The 20,070-nt window shown below is 43.8% G+C and overlaps 1 protein-coding gene across 6 annotated transcripts in view; it reads left to right on the top strand.

Annotated features, from left to right (window-relative positions):
* The window catches only part of CDC42SE2 (CDC42 small effector 2), a 114,275-nt gene that overhangs the window by 52,739 nt on the left and 41,466 nt on the right, over positions 1-20,070 (top strand). The window contains exon 1 of one of the 6 annotated variants that reach the window (XM_081930843.1): positions 9,899-9,919. The exons of the other annotated variants lie outside the window; for them this stretch is intronic. The gene's annotated coding sequence lies outside the window, so the exon portion shown is untranslated. Of the gene's footprint in view, positions 1-9,898; positions 9,920-20,070 lie in introns of those variants that run through there. 6 annotated transcript variants of the gene reach the window in all.

The following is a 20,070-nucleotide window of genomic DNA, read 5'->3' as shown; positions in this document are numbered from 1 at the left end:
TGCTGAATGCTGGTGGCGCTGTGGTCTAAACCACAGAGCCTAGGGCTTGCCGATCAGAAGGTTGGTGGTTCGAATCCCTGCGATGGGGTGAGCTCCCATTGCTCGGTCCCTGCTCCTGCCCACCTAGCAGTTCGAAAGCATGTCAAAGTGCAAGTAGATAAATAGGTACCACTCTGCCGGGAAGGTAAATGGCGTTTCCGTGCACTGCTCTGGTTCGCCAGAAGTAGCTTAGTCATGCTGGCCACATGACCCGGAAGCTGTACGCCGGCTCCCTCAGCCAATAAAGCGAGATGAGCGTGAAACCCCAGAGTCGTCCGTGACTGGACCTAATCGTCAGGGGTCCCTTTACCTTTATCTTTAACGCTTTGTACTTAACCACATAGTTTGACACACAGTGGGACTTAACTTTCACATAAATTGGTTCAGTGTAAGGACACACAGTTGTCCAAGGGGCCAGGAAAAATAACTTACACTATTAAGGGGTAAGGTTTAAAGCAAAACAAATTAAGTTTTCAGGGAGTTTCAGAGGTGTGAATGCAATTAGATTTGTTAATGTAGAAATTCCATTTATTTCAGCTCTGTTTAATGGTAGTTGTTTGGACAGCTAATTGATTTTTTTAAGGCGCATTAGATTGCTAATAACTTGCAACATCTGCAACACAATCCACAGGGGTGTTTATTTACAAGCATCTTTGCACATGTTTTTAGCAGGACTGTTGCACCTACTAATCAATCATTCATTCATTATTTATAGGGTTCAATATTTTACCTTTCTTGCCAAAAGAAAGTGATAAAATAAATTGCCTGCACAGTTACCTACATTTAGTACCCTATGCATATATAACAAGGTGGCTGTTATTTTATTCTGTTAAAACATATTGTAGCACATTCTTTTTATAATTATTGGAAGCATGTCAAACTTCGCTGTTAGGTTTCTTCCTACTCTACCTGCAAGTAGGTAGAAAAACTTTGTCATAGTATCTTGATTCCCTTGGGTGTGTCGTAAATGGTGCTCATAATGAAACAGAAATTTCTCAGAGGTTTTCTGGTTTTGGTGTACTGCTAAATAATATTCATTGGTCATTCAGGCACATCTCTGTGTCACACTTCTTCCAACCAAAGTTTGTTTTTGTTATTGACACAGCCAAATATTAAATACTTATGTATGGTAGAAGCACAGATAATCTTTATGCAGATAGCTGTTCTGAAAACCAATGATGATGATGATGATGATGATGATGATGATGATGATAATAATAATAATAATAATAATAATAATAATATTGATGTACCCTGCCCATCTGGCAGGGCTTCCCCAGCCACTCTGGGCAGCTTCCAACAAAATATTAAAATACAGCAATCCATCAAACATTAAAAGCTTCCCTAAACAGGACTGCCTTCAGATGTCTTCCAAAAGTCTGGTAGTTGTTCTCTTTGACATCTGGTGGGATTGCTGCTACAGGTCACCTTTGAAAGAAGGCACTGTGGACTGTGGCCTGTCATTTGTTGCTGCAGCATTTAAGTTCATCTTGTTAGTGCTTCTACAATGCCAAATCACAACATATTTAAAAACTAGTAGCCTAGATCGAACCCAATTGTTTAAGTGAGCTGAATTTTAACGGTAGACGTGGTCTTCTTGAACTTTGCCAAAAATGCTCAACAACTTTGGTTTCTGGACTTTCACTTTTTGAAATATGGCAACCCTATTCTTGAAGAAGTTCTTTTCTGAAGTTCTCAATTTATCCTGGTTTAAAATGACAGAGAAACTTCCATCATCAGTGTTTTTCTCTAGTTATGAGGTGAGGAAATTGTCTTCTAATCTTCTAAGGGTCATTTCCTTAGTTTCAGTTAGCTTTTATAATGACACTTCAGATAATAATATTTGAAAGGTTTAGAATCTGTCACACCTAACTGGATACTTGCTTTGAACCAACTATAGCCAAAGGTGACCCTCTTATTGTCCCTAACAGTTCTGGGTTAATACAGCTACAAGATGCAGTCATTTGTTCCAGTAAAAAAATATAGTCCCGTCAAGCATTTAAGATTATATCAGCAAGACAATGAACCATTGTTACGCGGTACTAAATGAATTAATATGAGATCTATGTTTTCACAGCTGAGTATTCTACCAATCTATGCTGCTTTGCCATCACCCTGTTTTTCCTACTCTTCTTCTGCCCGCTTTCTCAAAATTTGCCCCATGCAGTTGCCTCTGATACTTGTTACTACATTTGAAAGTTTGCTGGTGCTACTGCAGACTAGTTAAAATGTTCAGTTCCTGGTAGAAATCATGATTCTACTTCCTTTTGATTGTGTTTTGACACAAAGCAAAAATTTGCAGGGAGTTCAATTAAACCAACCAGTATTCTTGTGAAAGTCCGTGATTTTGTTACCCAGGACTGAACTCCCAGATCATTCCATTTCATTGCCTCCTGTTATGTTCCACGAATGACTTTTTTTGACGCAGTGTTTTCACACGTATACCATTTTGCCAACAATTTTGCCTTGTTGGGTGAAGAACACTGCAGTCTTCAGGCCTCCAAAGCCCAAGATGTGGCTTGAAAAGTTAGTGTGTGTGTGTGTTTTTCAAGAAAAATAATAATCATATACCTAATTTGATTATTTAGAGTAAAGCCATTTTTAAGAAGTTACTGGATTCCAAATAAATGGTCTTGAAGAGCGTTTTGCTTTCTTGGAACAAGTTCTGGCAGACACATGTGACTTGTGAAACTTGGGCCGTATTCCCCGCATGACTCTTCATATGAAAATAGTCATGATTGAGTGGCTGGGATTGTTCAAGTGGGAGGGGACAGCAAGGGCTCTATTCTCTCTGTGTTTGTGCACTGAAAAAAAGATAATGAAGGCCTTTGTACCCCCTCCAAAGACCTGCATTTCAGCAGGAATTGGCTGTGCAGCTGCAACCCTGGCAACAAGACCTGGCAGAAAAGAATTAGGGCAGTCTTCCAAAATGCAAGGCAGAGAGAGAGAGAGAGAGAGATTTGGAGATGCATAAAATGCCAAGCTTCTGCGATAAGCAAGAGAAGCACCTTCCTGAGGCATAAGGGTACATTTTTGTTTTCTTTCTTTGTTTTGAAACAGCTAAATAGCAGCTTCCAGACTGCTGCTGTTACGTCTGTAATCTATTTATTATATATGGTGAGCTGGAGCCTCAGAACCTGTATGACTGCATGAAAAGGATTTGCATGCATGCGAAAGTTTTAAAAACCTAAGCTGGTTTCAGATTCCCACTTTCTCACCCTCCATTTCACTAGGTAGCCTAAAACATCCATGTATTATTTTGTGTGTGTGTGTGTGTGTGTCAGGGCCGGATTTAGGTTTGATGAGGCCCTAAGCTATTGAAGGTAATGGGGCCCTTTATATGTCCAGCTGTAATTTGTCAACAACAAATTGTTGCTGTTTTTTGTGTTGAATATATGCTATATGGTAATTTATGGACCTAATAGGTATCTAAAGCCATTTGCACATGCAGAATGTAGGCATCCTATATATAGAAATGAGCAAACCAGTGATATTTTAGGGACCAGGCTAGCAGGCAGGGCCCATTACTTACGTCATAAACGTAAAGGGACCCCTGACCATTAGGTCCAGTTGTGGCCAACTCTGGGGTTGCGGCGTTCATCTCGCTTTATTGGCCGAGGGAGCCGGCGTACAGCTTCTGGGTCATGTGGCCAGCATGACTAAGCCACTTCTGGCGAACCAGAGCAGTGCACGGAAACGCCGTTTACCTTCCCTCTGGAGCAGTACCTATTTATCTACTTGCACTTTGACGTGCTTTCGAACTGATAGGTTAGGTTGGCAGGAGCTGGGACCGAGCAACGGGAGCTCATCCCGTCCCAGGGATTCGAACCACCGACCACTGATCAGCAAGTCCTAGGCTCTGTGGTTTAACCCACAGCGCCACCCGCGTCCCTTACCTCATAGGAGCCTACAAAACACGGTTGCTGTATGTAGGCTTTATTTTATTTGTTTTTTATCTTATATTTTGGAAGTGTTACATTCAGGTTTTTTTTCCTTTAATTTTTTTGGGGGCCCAAAGCTATAGCTTGTTCAGCTTATACGTAAATCCAGCACTGGTGTGTGTGTGTGTGTGTGTGTGTGTGTGTGTGAGAGAGAGAGAGAGAGAGAGAGAGAGATGCACTGATTAAAAAACACAACAACCCTCATTCTTGATACTTTAAAACCTCAATGTAATACTTTTAATTTCTCTTTCTATCCATCTGTCTGTTGATGCAACTTTTAGAAGGTATGGGGTAGATGGTGTAAACTCTTGCTGATGAGCAGTACCTATTGTTGCATAATCCTTTGACGGCATTAACTCAAAATCTTTCATTGGGAATAAGATATGTGTGTCTTCAGCCGTGTGATTTGCTGTTTGCGTAAGCGCGGGTTTAATAAGGATAACAGTGCTGATGTGAATACAATAGGGTTCATTAATTACCCAGCTGTTTAATGTGATTCCATGAGCAGAGTTGCACTACTGGCTTGGCAGGAGATGGGAGTGCGACTTCCCTCCAAAAGCAAGTCAAGTAGTGATACTTTGTGCCAATGATCTGAGTCTGAGCAACACAAATAAGAGTTTTGGTGAACTAGCCCCGGATTGTTCATGAAAGGGTAGAATGAATCTCTAGAGCACAAGAAAATGACATTACTCATCCTAGTGACAAACAGGGAGTTATGAATCTGGCAATGCATTGCAAAGCCATGTTGAAAGCATACTTCACCTCTGTATATTAAACTGTGAAAAACTTTCAGAAATTTGGGTTAATGCAAATTACCTTTTTGGTTTCTCTTGTCGTCGTTCCCGGCAAAACCAATAGTAAACATCAGTGGAAGTCTGTCTTTTTCTGAATAGTAAAAATAAAATAAAATTCCAGTGCAAAGTAGGTTAAGTGCTGGGGGTTTTGTCTGTTGGCCGTAATAAGTTGGTGGCAATGATAAATACTGTCGGACTGACAGATAGGTAGCCGTGTTGGTCTGCCGTAGTTAAAATAAAATAAAATAAAATCCTTCCAGTAGCACCTTAGAGACCAACTAAGTTAGTTATTGGTATGAGCTTTCATGTGCATGAAGAAGTGTGCATGCACACGAAAGCTCATACCAATAACTAACTTAGTTGGTCTCTAAGGTGCTACTGGAAGGAATTATTATTATTATTATTTGTTTTGGTTTGTCAGTCCTCTTGTTCTTCTCCATACTTTTAATAGGAATGCTTTCATGCACATCCACACAAAACGCAGCAAGGCTGTGGGGAAGGGACAGAGGGCCTGGCTTAGAGGCAGAGGACACGCTGCAAAGGTCCAAAACTCAATTCCTGGCATCTGTAGGTAGGACTGGGAAGATAGGCCCTTGCCCGAAAGCTTGTAGGGCTGCTGCCAGTCTGGGTCAACAGTACTAGGGTGGATGGACCAATGATCAGACTCAGTGCAAGGTATCTATCTTCCTGTGCAATCAGAGCATTTTTGCAAGACCTCATGGAACTCATAGGATTGGGGCAGGTTTCCTCTGTTCAGGTCTAGAAATGGATTTTAATGCAAAACTAGGGAGTGCAAAAGCAATTTAATGCTCCAAAATGCAACTGCCAGGTTTAAATGATCATCATGATACTGTCTAGAGCTGTCACTCCCAACATGGGGCACACAGGGGGGCAATTTGATTTTTAAGGGGGGAAATTTGAGAATGAGTTATAAACAGTGAATGGCCTTTTAGGCCTCCTCCATGCGAATGGGAGTTCACTTTTTGAATAATAAGAATTATATGCCAAGAATTGATGCTTTTGAATTATGGTGCTGGAGGAGACTCTTGAGAGTCCCATGGACTGCAAGAAGATCAAACCTATCCATTCTGAAGGAAATCAGCCCTGAGTGCTCACTGGAAGGAGAGATCCTGAAGCTGAGGCTCCAATACTTTGGCCACCTCATGAGAAGACTCCCTGGAAAAGACCCTGATGTTGGGAAAGATGGAGGGCACAAGGAGAAGTGGACGACAGAGGACAAGATGGTTGGACAGTGTTCTCGAAGCTACCAGCATGAGTTTGACCAAGCTGTGGGAGGCAGTGGAAGACAGGAGTGCCTGGCGTGCTCAGGTCCATGAGGTCATGAAGAGTCAGACACGACTAAACAACAACAACAACAAGGTGGGGCATGGCCAAAAAATGGTTGGGAACCACCGAGCTAGATGGTTATTATATAAGGCCATGATCCATAGGGCGTCCACGAGAAGCAAAAATGCCACTCATGCAGATATAAACATAGCCTTGTGCAACCTATGTGTATGATTGAATGAGGCTTCAGTCAGCAAAGGAGCTTGTCGAGATGCAGCTTAATTTTCCCCCTGCAAGCAACAGAGTTTGGAACCTGCTTTTGCTTATAGAAAGACTCCTGCCTAAAACCTTGTTCAGTTATTCTTGGTCAGTTCCAACAGCCCTGTGCTTGATGGACCGTTGATCTGATCTTGTACAGTGGTACCTCCGGTTAAGTTCTTAATTCGTTCCGGAGGTCCGTACTTAACCTGAAACTGTTCTTAACCTGAAGCACCACTTTAGCTAATGGGGCCTCCCGCTGCTGCCGTGCTGCCAGAGCACAATTTCTGTTCTCATCCTGAAGCAAAGTGCTTAACCTGAAGCACTATTTCTGGGTTAGCAGAAATAGTATGAAGCGTATGTAACCCGAGGTACCACTGTATAAGACAGCATTTCTCTTTCCTTTAGCTTAGTTGGTGTACCTGTGTGCAGTGCTGATAAATAGTAGCCCATGTCCTTTACACGTCACTTGCAGATGTACTAAGTCTGATTCTTGGAGTTTTTGATGGGGGCCCTTCAGCCAATGTCTGCCTACAGCGTCATCCTGTTTCCCTTTTATCTCTTGTCAACCCACACCAGGCCGGGGCTCTTGCAGAAGCCCATTTGAACTGTACAGTCTGCAAAAGGGAATGTGTGCTTTGAGTCCACGATAAGAGACCTGCCTTTGAATGGCATCTATTCAGCTTCCTTTATAGATCTCTTTATCTTAAAGAAGCTGTTATCTGAACACGCTCCTGCAGCCTTCCATATGCATAGCATTCTAACTAGTACAACTCCCCTTTCAGCAGCTGTAATGTGATTTCACATGTAACGGAGGCAAGGCAAGACACAGGGTATAGTTGTGCTACTGTTGCTGTTCACACTATGTAAAACCTGATTAAAATGTGTGCTTTCATGCAGATTGGACAGAGCTGCTATAAGTGAGCCAACAGTAGTAGTCGTTATTTATTGAATTCATATACCACCCTATATGGGACGCAGGTGGCGCTGTGGTCTAAGCCACTGAACCTAGGGCTTGCCGATTGGAAGGTCGGTGGTTCGAATCCCCGCGACGGGGCTCCGTTGCTTGGTCCCAGCTCCTGCCAACCTAGCAGTTCAAAAGCACGTCAAAGTGCAAGTAGATAAATAGGTACCGCTCTGGCAGGAAGGTAAATGGTGTTTCCGTGCACTGCTCTGGTTTCGCCAGAAGCGGCTTAGTCATGCTGGCCACATGACCCGGAAAAACTTCTCTTCAGACAAACGCCAGCTCCCTCGGCCGGTAAAGTGAGATGAGCGCTGCAACCCCAGAGTCAGGGGTCCTTTACCTTTTTTACTGCCCTATACCCTGAGGTCTCAGGGCAGTTCACAGAATAAAATCAAGACATAAAACCAAAAAATACATAATAAAAATAAAACCGACAACCCAATAACTCCCTGCCACCCCCCCCCCACATTTTTAAAGGGCATAGAATGTCAATCAAATCAACCTGGTTGATTTTGCCTGCTTAAAAAGGAACGTTTTTGCCTGGCGGCTAAAGGTGTATCATGAAGGTGCCAGTCGAAATTCTCTGGGGAGAGTATTCCACAGACGGGGAGCCACTGCAGAGAAGGCCCTTTTTTGTGTTGTCACCCTCCTGACCTCTCGAGGAGGAGGCACATGAAGAAGGGCCTCAGAAGATGATCCAGGGACTGGGTAGGTTCATGTGGAAAGAGGCGGTCCTTGAGGTATTGCGGTCCTGAGAACAGTTCTTCCTAGAAAAAGTGTGATGCCATAGAATCATAGAATTGTACAGCTGGAAGGGACACTAAGGGTCTAACCCTCTGCAATAGGAAGAATATGCAGCTGTCCTATACAGGGATTGAACCTGCAAACTTGGCACTATCATCACCATCCTCTAACCAACTGAGCTATCAAATACTTATCCGTGGTTTGACGCCTTAGCCTTGAAATCATATACATTTAACATCCCATTATTATGGATCTCGTTTAGCTGCTGTTGTTTGCTTCGCTATAGCAGCAAATCCCTGAACAGTTCTGCTATGGTAACTCTGAAACCACATATAGGTGAGAGCAGGGATTTTCCCCCAGCTGGAATTCACTGGAACTCTGTTTCGGCACCTCTCAGGTGGGCGCCGTTGCCATTGTAAGAGAACACAGGAGGCATTCATGGTGAGTTCTGGCACTTCTTTTTCTATTAAAAAAAGCACTGGATTGAGAGCAGATTGAGCTGGGGAGTGTGTCGTGGGCTTTTATTTGATCCTAGCAAGCTTTTAGCCACTGGGATTCAACACTGTAGACACCCACTGTCCTTTGTTTTCTTTGTGACCTGGAATAATAATAATAATAATAATAATAATAATAATAATAATAATAATAATTTATTAAACCCCCCCTCCCCAGGCAGGGCTGGGCTCAGGGCAGCTAACACCAAATATAAATTACAATAAAATAGGGAACCCCCCCCCAAAAAACAGCAGTTAATTAAAATGCGGCTTAAAATACAGCTTAAAATATAGCCTCATTTTAGTAGTAGCCCATAGATCAAGAACATAAAGGGAGGAAACATCAGATATTCACCTGGGCCAGCTATCCATGCTGGTCCTACATGGGCCAGCAAAAAAAGTCAAGGGAAAATTTATACCAAATCTCATATAAGGGGTCAGAGTGATTCTAAGCCCAAAGACCAGGCAGAACAGCTCCATCTTGCAGGCCCTGTGGAAAGATGTCAAATTCCGCAGGGCCCTGGTCTCTTGTGACAGAGCATTCCACCAAATCAGGGCCAGTGCTGAAAAGGCCCTGGCCCTGGTTGAGACCAATCTAACCTCAAGATTCGGGACCTCCAAAGTGTTGTTATTTATGGACCTTAAGGTCTATAAATGGACCTCTTCAGAGTGATGCTGCCCATATATCTGAATACATATTATGGACAGCTCAAACTGAAAAGCTTAAACTTCAGCTGACTACTCTTGTTGAAGGTTGTCTGAGTGCCTGGCTTAAGAGGAGTTCTCTCTCTCCTTTTATTTATAAAATTGTTGACATCATCGTAGCATTTTACTAAAACACCTGCGTGCTGCTGCTGCTGCTTCTTGTAGGCCAGGAATAATTTTGCCGGAAGCCATACTAACAGGTGCTGATCTCACTGAGATCAGATTACTTTATATCTGTTCAGCTATAATCAGGGGCATTATAGCCCTAATGGATATATTGAGTGATTGGTACCCAAATATATATATGCTGACTAAGCAGCAGGACCTATACTTGGAATGTTATATTTAATATATTAGCTCAACTTGAGGCACAGGATGAAAGTTATAATACGAGCTGCTTGGTTAACAAGCAAATTGTGGAGTTACAGTAGAGGCAATAAAAATGTCATGTTTAAATCTTCTTTACTGCCCTCATACATGCACACACAGCGGATTTACAATCGTACTGTGCCCTTCCCCGCCGGAGAATGGCTTGTGGTGTATGGTGCTGAATTCTTATATATGTAATGTCAGCCAATTCTCAAAGCAATACTTATCTCATGTCCTCCAGAACTGGGAAACAGTAGGCACATTGTTGGGTCTGCTATCCAGGTCCACAGCATGGTGAGATACTACCTTTGTTTTCAACATGAGGTAAGCGAATGAAGTGTTATTCTCCTTAGATGTAGATCTAGTTGTAAACACGCCCCCCCCCCCATTAGACAGGAATCAAAAACTTAAGCCTGCTAGTTATTGTTTGTTTTGAAGCATACTGCAGTCTGGATTTGGTTGTGCTATTGTCCAGCTTTGATATGCATTCTGAACTTCCTGTGCTATTTCTGCAGTTTACTAAGACTGTTCTTTTGGTTACAAATAACACGCAAGCCTTAAAAACAAATTTGCAGATGACACGAAGCTTGGAGGGATAGCTAACACTATGGAAGACTCAAGATTCAATTGATCTAGACCAGGGTTTCCCAAACTTGAGTCTCCAGTTGTTTGGGGACTACAACTTCCATCATCTCTAGCTGGCAGGAGCAGCGGTCAGGGATGATGGGAATTGTAGTCCAAAAACAGCTGGAGACCCAAGTTTGGGAAACCCTGATCTAGACAGATTTGGAACACTGGGCCAAAACCAATAGGATTATATTCAAGAGGGATAAATGATAAAACCCTGCATAGGTGCAAAAAAAAAGCAAACACACATACAGAATGAGGATTATCCGCAGGGCCGTCTGACCCATAGGCGCTAGGGGTGTGGGGCACCCGGGCGCTGGGCTCTCAGGGGCACCAGGCCAAGAGTCCGGGGCCTGAGATTTGAGTCCGGGGAAGAGTCCACCCATCAGTCGGAGCGTGGCAGCGGGCTCTTCTGCCGTGGGCGGCTCTGCGCCGTGAGTTCAGGGGCGACCGAGCCAGTGAGACGCTGAGGTGGCCGGCTGGCTTCACCTTCCTGCACGCCTGGGACTGGGCAACCGGGGGGGGGCTGGGGGCTGGGTGGATCTTTGTCTTAAGCACCGCATATGCTTAAGACGGCCCTGTTTATCTGGTTTGGTAGCAGCACATGTGAAAATTGAGACTTTTTGAAACTTTACTTGTGCAAGCTAGGCGGTGTGCATTTAAAAGATAAATATTTCATTATGATACTTGGTGCCTGTCATCGCTGGATAAATACTTTACAATAGATGGAAATGTGGCTTGACTGTATTACTCATAGGCAAACCAGCGCTCAGTTTAGGTCTACCACTCTCAGCTGCTGAAAATTTTTCTTGTTTTGTAAATCAGATTATGTTTCTTGGGAACTGAATTTTTGAGTGTGTGATGAGGTCAAATGACTGAGTTTTGTCAACAGTGCTGTGCTTGAAAATGGGAGTTGTGCGTACACTTCGCTAGATTTCAGCAATTTTGTATGTTAGAATTTTGCCTATTGTTCCCTTAGCAGACTGTCTGTTGTGATAAGAGAAGTGGAGCAAAAATCTTTGCAAAATGGGGGGAGATATTGCTGGTGTGTTCTGCTCTCTTTCTCTCAGCTTTTCTTTGGAGCAGTGCTTAACTGAGAGGGGCTGTGTTTCATCCCTACCTGGAATTCATGCTGACTGACTTGGATGCTCTTCATCTGATGAGAGGCTGATGCATGAGATTAGAGACCATGAGAATAGGAGGAGGCCAAGTCCTGCACATTTTATTTATGGTGATCAGAGCATATGGGGAGGAACATAAAATTGGCTTTCCTGGTCTCTTAAATGCTTTCCCTACTCCTCAAACAATACAAATTTGATCATATAGTTGACTTATTGCCTCTCACCTAAGTGTTAACCTCATTTTAAAATGAATATTGTGGTTATTATTTGGCAAGCCAGGTGTAGGTGTGTCATGTGTTGGACTACTTGGGTAAACAAAGTTCAGGAGGCGGCACTGACGTGTGTTATCTTTAATCCAAGTAAGCTATGCATAATAACCAGTGAGGGGAACTTATTTTTGGAAAATTATAGGGTAGAGATGAAAAATTCAGAGTTATAAATTCAGCTCAGAGGCTGTATTAACGAATGTCTGTTTCCAAAGCATTCACATTTTCTTTAATTACTTCACTGATGCTATCTGTTGTGTTGAGATAAATGGTTTGCATCATTTTAAAGCAGGCCAAGAGGATAGAGAAGACTTAAAATCTTTTTCAGGTTTTGCAGATCTGGCAAAAATCTCCTTCTAGTCGAGCTTTGTCTAGTACTGTACTGTAATGCTCACAAAGCAGCGAAAATCCAAAAATAACCACATTACTTGCAAGACCTTAAATAGTCATAGGCCCCGTTAGCTGCAAGAGGAAGTGGTGTGGGAGTAACTGCAACATGATGTACTGTGTGAAAGAGAATGGTAATGGGTAACTTTAAAATACACAAACTTTTAGATTATGATTAATGTGGGGAAGACATGCATTCATTTTGCTTTTGAGTGCAGGGGCCAATCTAATTCAGGCATTAGTTTTAATATCTAATTCAGTGCAACATAGTTTTAATAACTGACTGTGCACAGAACTATTTATAACCTGTTTTATACTAAAGAATGGTGTGTGTGGAGAGACCTGTCAGGAGTAAGCATGGACCAATGGTAACAAATAGCATGGGAAACAGCCCTACTAGAAAAAATAACCAATAAACTGAAACTAACATGGGGAAAAATAGAAGAAGATACCACAGAATAGAAGATACCACAGAGCCTAGGACTTGCTGATCAGAAGGTTGGCAGTTCGAATCCCCGTGACGGGGTGAGCTCCCGTTGCTCGGTCCCTGCTCCTGCCACAATGGGACACCGTGATGGAAACCAGAGCAAACGGAAACAACGTTTACCTTCCCGCTGCAGCGGTACCTATTTATCTACTTGCACTGGTGTGTTTTCGAACTGCTAGGTTGGCAGGAGCTGGGACAGAGCAACGAGAGCTCACCCCGTCGCGGGGATTCGAACCACCGACCTTCCGATCAGCAAGCCCAAGAGGCACAGTGGTTTAGACCACAGCGCCACCCATGTCCTGAATAAACAAGCACAAAAACACTGATAGGTCCACCCGCCATTGTGAGGCTCAAACCAATGAAGACGATGCCTCCCCAGCTGTTGCCATTGGTTGTGGGTTTCTTGTGATGTCACAAAAGCACTTGGCAGCTGGGTGGATATAAAGGCAGGCCAAGGGGAAAGCCCCTTTTAATTTCCAACAGGACACACCTGGCAGTGGATGTGACATTCAGCTTCTGGCACAACGGGACACCGTGATGGAAACCAGAGCAAACAGAAACACCGTTTACCTTCCCGCCGCAGCGGTACCTATTTATCTACTTTCACTGGCATGCTTTCGAACTGCTAGGTTGGCAGGAGCTGGGACAGAGCAACAGGAGCTCACTCCGTTGCAGGGATTCGAACCGCTGACCACCTGATCGGCAAGCCCAAGAGGCTCAGTGAAGCATCACCTGCTTTATTTCAGCTGGAAATGAATTACATGACTCCGACACTAGCATCTTTTGGCCCCTTGGGAAAATAATACTGTTGTAGAAGAGATTTTTTGACGTTAGAGTTTTCTGATGGAGCTGTCAGGCCCCATGAGGTCCAAAAGCAAGGGTCCAGTACAAAAGCTATATCCATCCATTCTTACTATTCATGCACAACTGTGTAATGTCTGTACGTGATCTTGGAACTCAGTCTAGGTTACAACTGTGCCATGGTCAGAAAGCAAAAACAAAAAAACCCCCAACTTCCTTGCAAAGCAGGTAGCTAAAGGAAGTCCACCGAGTTGCGGACCTCCCAGTAAGGGGGCACACATGCCCCATATGATCAGAAGAGTTAAGCACGTAGGAAACATTTGAAGTCCCATTTCCCTGTTTTTGACATCAGACACACCTGTCCAAATACAAGAAGTAGAAATAGTCATGCATTCACTGGCAGACAAGAAACAAAAATAGTCCATTGTAGGCACAACTCAAGACAATGGTGGCCCTGGACTGTGACTTGTTATTTCCATTACTACCAGAGTATGGCATCAAGGCAGGCGCTAGCTAACAGACCCTGAACTACTAAATGTGCCCCAGCAGCTCTGCCTCCACCCTAGTGGGGTAGGAAAGCTGAAAAAGAATCGGATCTGGCAACCAATGCGTCCCATGGGTCACAGATAGTAGATGTGTAGACGAGTCTAAGAATCCAGGGACACAAATTTTCAAGGCTCTCTAATGGCTATGGTGGCTCATTTGCTGGAAGTAACATATTTAGCGTAACTCTGGGAGTGTTTACATGATGTTGACCAAAGGAAGCCTCTTAGAGCAACGGCCTAGGAAGAACTCAGTACAGTGGTATTTCAGGTTAAGAACTTAATTCGTTCTGGAGGTCCGTTCTTAACCTGAAGCACCACTTTAGCTAATGGGGCCTCCTGTTGCTGCCGCAGTGCGATTTCTGTTCTCATCCTGAAGCAAAGTTCTTAACCTGAGGTACTATTTCTGGGTTAGCGGAGTCTGTAACCTGAAGGGTCTATAACCCGAGGTACCACTGTATAAAGGTAAAGGTACCCCTGCCCGTATGGGCCAGTCATGTCCAACTCTAGGGTTGTGTGCTTATCTCGCTCTAGAGGCCGTGAGCCGGCGCCGTCCGAAGACACTTCCGGGTCACGTGGCCAGCATGACGAAGCTGCAGCTGGCGAGCCAGCACCAGTGCAGCACACGGAACGCCGTTTACCTTGCCGCTATAAAGCAATACCTATTTATCTACTTGCACTGTTATGCTTTCGAACTGCTAGGTGGGCAGGAGCTGGGACCGAACGACGGGAGCTCACCCCGCCGCGGGGATTTGAACCGCCGACCATACGATCAGCAAGTCCTAGGCACTGAGGTTTTACCCACAGTGCCACCCGCGTCCCTATACCACTGTATACACTTATATAAACTAAGCCTAGGAGTCTTACGTTTGGTCAGAATCGACCGTAACCCAGTTGGCAGTGTTGCACATACTGCCATCCCCCCTCCCTCCCTCCCTCTCTCTCTCTCTCTCTCTCTCTCTCACACACACACACACACACATGCACAGAGTGTGTATTTGAAGCCCAGACAAGCGATACTCAGTAGACAAAACCCTCATGATGTGTTAACACCTGCAGTCGTCCTCCTTCCTCTGGTTTTCTATACTCTTTATCTCTTCCTCCCAATACTGAAGCAGCTGCATTGCCACATTTCCTGTCTGAAGTTGCAGCAAAGAAGCAAGGCAGCCAGAAAGCAAGAAAAGAAGGGTTGAGCCTTAAAAGTGAGCCTCTTAAATATTTAAAAATTGTGCGAGGGGGTTTCTGCTCATGAATGGTAATAACTTAGCACTTTCATTTGGATGTTGCCTTTATATTCAGATAGAGGGAGAGGGGCCTGCAGCCTGACAAAAGCTATATTTTTTCTTACGCCGCGTTGTGAGAGTTTATTAACATTAAACTTCTGCTGTCGCTCTGAAATCATCCTGGTTCCAGTCTGTTCGCTCTGAGCAATGCTTTTGCTTTTCCCTGCTTCAGAGTTACAACTATGTAACCTCCCCGCTCTCAGTTAGTAACTTCATGTTCTCCGTTGTTACTCATTAAGAGGTTTGATTAAGGACTAAAAAAATGCTGCTTTGAGAGAGAAAAGAACCCTCTCATTCATTAGAACGATGAGGGTAAATGTAGCTTGAAAGTGTTTTTGGAATTATTAGGCGTATTTTGCTGCCAGCTCCTTGGCATGCTTTGAGATGCATCCAAGTAGGGACTGTATAGAGATGCTGTTAGTCTTTGGGGCCATATATACAGTGCCGGATTTATGTATAAGCTAAACAAGCTATAGCTTAGGGCCCCACTATCTTGGCCCCCCCAAAAGAAAAAAACTGGATGTACATTTCCAAAATATAAGATAAAAACAAATAAAATAAAACCTACATACAGCAACAGTGCTTTGTGTTGTGTATGGATCTATTAGGTCTATAAATTACCATATAGCATATATTCAACACAAAAAACAGTGACAATTTGTTGTTGACAAAGGACAGCTGGACATATAAAGGGACCCATTACTTTCAGTAGCTTAGGGCAGGCACCCCCAAATTCAGCCATCCAGGTCCCTAGCTAACAGGACCCTCCACTGGTCCTGTTAGCTAGGGATGATGGGAGTTGTAGTCCCAAAACATCTGGAGGGCAGAGTTTGGGGGTTCCTGGCTTAGGGCCTCATCAAACCTAAATCCGGCCCTGCATATATGCAGCGAGTGGGATTTGCATGCTCATGGCAGCGCTTTGCAAAGCCATCACGACTGCAGAAATTGCAATGGCCACGAAGGTAGCCACCATAAGGAAGCACCATTTCAAAGAAACAAGGGCGGGTCGCAAATTGGACAGCAACCCTTTGTGCCCTGATGCGCTCCCCTATGGACTGAATTGGCACGTGTATACATTATAAAAGGTAAAAGGTACCCCTGCCCGTACGGGCCAGTCTTGACAGACTCTGGGGTTGTGCGGCCATCTCACTTAAGAGGCCAGGGGCCAGCGCTGTCCGAAGACACTTCCGGGTCACGTGGCCAGCGTGACATCACTGCTCTGGCGAGCCAGAGCCGCACACGGAAACGCCGTTTACCTTCCCGCTGGTAAGCGGTCCCTATTTATCTACTTGCACCCGGAGGTGCTTTCGAACTGCTAGGTTGGCAGGCGCTGGGACCGAGCAGCGGGAGCGCACCCCGCCGCAGGGATTCGAACCGCCGACCTTTCAATCAGCAAGTCCTAGGCGCTGAGGCTTTAACCCACAGCGCCACCTGCGTCCCGTATACATTATATCCCTAGCTAATGCCATAACCCTGCCCATGAATTGAAAGGGGCTGGAGAGGCATCTAAGCTCAGTTAGTTGATATGTATCTCCTCCTTCATATGTGTCCGTTGCCTTTATTTTGTTGAGAATTTGCCCTGCCGAGTTGTGCGTGGCACATGCTCCCTATCATTTCTGACGGAGGTCTTTATTTGCTGCCCTGGTGGCATTGTTGGTTTAAGGTTGGGTTGGTTTCTTTTTAATTTCTATAAGGTTGCCTTGGATTGATTGATTGATTGATTGATTGATACATACATACATACATACCCCGCCCATCTAGCTGGGTTTGCCCAGCCACTCTAGGCAGTACCCAACAGAATATTAAAAACACGATAAAACATCAAACATCAAAAACTTCCCTAAACAGGGCTCACCTTCAGATGTCTTCTAAAAGTCAGATAGTTACTTATCTCCTTGACATCTGATGGGAGGGCATTCCACAGGGCAGTCGCCACCACCGAGAAGGCCCTCTGCCTGGTTCCCTGTAACCTCACTTCTCGCCATGAGGGAACCACCAGAAGGCCCTCGGAGGTGGACCTCAGTGTCTGGGCTGAACGATGGGGGTGGAGACACTACTTCATTTATGGGCTGAGGCCATTTAGGGCTTGAAGGGTCAGCACCAACACTTTGAATTGTGCTCGGGAAAGTTAGTTGTGCTTATTTTCATTGAAATAAATGAGAAGTAAGTCAATAACTTGATGGGACCTAAGTACAGCTAGCATACCTGTTACTTTGGTTGTAATTTTATTATGTTTACTAGTAATATTATTAGTTTCCTTAATGTAAGAACTTTTGCCTGCAATTCCATGCCTTGTTTCCCATGTTCAACAGCTAGATTCCTTTGGGAAGCCTACAAACATGAGGGCAATGGCCTTACCCTACTGTTGTTCCTCAGCAAGTTGTATTCAGAGACCTGCTACCTGTGATCCTGAAGCTAGTATACAACCATAATGACTAGTAGCCATCCTTAGCCCTTGATAGCCTTATCCTCCAACAATTTGTCAAAATCACTTTCAATTGGTGGCCATCAATAGGGCTGGGCGATATCTGGTTTTCAACATCACGATATATCACCAGCTAAACATCACAATATATTGCTATATCACAATGTCTGAAATAAGGTTGGAACTATGTAGAGGCAAATAGGAGGGCTGGGTGATACCTGGTTTTCAACATCATGATGTATCACCAGCTCAACATCACGATATACAGTGGTACCTTGGTTTAAGAACAGCCCTGTTTACGAACTATTTGGTTTACAAACTCCACAAAACCGGAAGTAGTGTCCCGGTTTATAAACTTTACCTCGGTCTACAAACAGAAACCAAACTGTGGAAGGGCACCTGCGGCGGGAGGCCTCATTAGGGAAAGTGTGCCTCGGTTTACGCACGGTTTCAGTTTAAGAACAGACTTCCGGAACGGATTAAGTTCGTAAACCGAGATACCACTGTACTGATGTATCATGATGTCTGAAATATGGATGGAGCTATGTATAGACATTGGATGGCCTCACGTTTTCCCCTACATTGTGATTTTTGCGCGCGCACACACACACACACACACACACACGATTTGCGATATACTGCCAGGTTAAAATTTATGAAACTGATATCACAATGTGGACTTCAAACCGGTTTTGGACAATATTTTGCCCAGCCCTAACACATTTCATGATTCGCGATATATTGCCAGGTCAAAAATTATGAAACCGATAGCACCAGTTTTGGACAATATATTGATATATAGCCCAGCCCTAGCTGTGACTACGTCTTGTGGTAGTGAACTCTGGAGGGTTGTGTGAAGAAATATGCAAGTAATGGGTGTCAAAAGCCTCATTCTGAAAGCATAGGCATATTTGGCTTAGGTACCCATGTAAAGTTAATAAACCTGGGGTTAGGTCCATACATATTGCCTCACAGAGGAAAAGGTTTTGGAAGTTCCCCTCTGAAAACCTCTCTCCTCTTTCACCTGTAAGTTTACAGGAACCAGGTGATGTTGTTAAAGGAAGGCAGTAGCACAGTTTCAGCCTTGGTTAGTCATCTATGAAATGAGAATAATGTTCCTGTTTCTCACACCAAATATAGTTGTGGGTGAAGAAGATAGGGAAGCCTCTCCAATTCTGAGCTTTAGTGCTAGCTGTAAATCTAAGTTCTTAATAAATTCATCACTCTAGCTAATAAGATTAGGGATATAAAGTGATTAGGAGTGCATTGCTAGAGTCTCCTTTACCTAGAATGCCGTTGCTGAATTATGCAACGCTACAATTTTAGCCAATTAAAAATATTGGTTGTCTGCAACTATACTTCAATCTTGTTTAAGGGGATAATCTCATGGCCCTTCATTAATCTGAGAAACCTAGACAGGCAAGAACGGTACTACATGTAATAATTTGGTTTGTCTCTCAGAGTGCAGCCTTTCGGTCCTGAACTTTCCTCACATTACGCTGCGTCTCCCAAAGATCAGTATTAATAAAAAATTATATTTAGAATGCTTGGTGTCTTCTTATACTTATGCACAGATAAATGTATTTTTAAAATGTCATATAATCCCCTGGGATGGCCGCATGTCCTGTTTTACAGAGGACAGTCCTCTGTTTGAAGGGCTTTCTGGTCCAAGTGTTGTTTAAAGATAATGAACATCAGGAAGAAGGGAGAGCAGCAGGCCCCTTGAAGTAATTGTTATTTATTATATTATTCTTATTAATTCAATTTATATACAGTGGTACCTTGTTTTGAGTCTGGGATCTGTTCCGGAGCCCCGGACGCTTGCCGAAAAGGGCGCTCAACAAAGCACTGCTCTGCGCATGTGTGAAGCCCGATTTAGCTCTTCTGCGCCTGCACAAGCAATAACCTGTTCCGGTACTTCCGGGTTTGCTGGGGACGTCTGCCGAAATGGACGCTGGACGGGGTGGACTTATACGGAGGTACGACTGTACCACCCTTTATCAGAAGATCCCAGGGCGGTGTACAGCATTTCAGAACATCAATGATAAAAATAAAATAAAAACTTAATAAAAAGCATACTGACAGGCAGCCTAATAATAAAATAGTGATCATAATAACAGTCCTTTCCCCCAACTTTCCCAGGCCATAGATTATTTAATAGCCATAGGCCTGGGTAAAGAGGAATGTTTTTGCCTAGTGACTAAAGACATGTAGTAATGGCGCCAGGCAAGCCTCTCTGGGGAGAGAATTCCACAATCAGGGACCATTATTATCAATTTACAGTGAGGTAGAAGGTTCACAGGCTATGAAGGACTTGTTCACAATTTTTTTGACAGCTGCATGCATTATTATAGCTAGGAAGTGGAAGGGAAAAGTAGAATATAAAATGGAAGAATGGTATAAAGAGGTGTGGGATATAGCTATTAATGATAAATTAACATGTGCCATTAAGGTAAGACGGGGAATATGCAGGAGAAATGATTTTGTGGAGATACGGAAGGTGTTTGTAGAATTTGTACTGTTGAAACGGAATGGG

This window comes from Podarcis melisellensis (genome assembly GCF_964234715.1).
Source record: "Podarcis melisellensis genome assembly, chromosome: 11".
NCBI classification, from domain to species: Eukaryota; Metazoa; Chordata; class Lepidosauria; order Squamata; family Lacertidae; genus Podarcis; species Podarcis melisellensis.
Note: the sequence above shows the minus strand (reverse complement) of the source record. Positions and strands in the feature narration are given on the sequence as shown.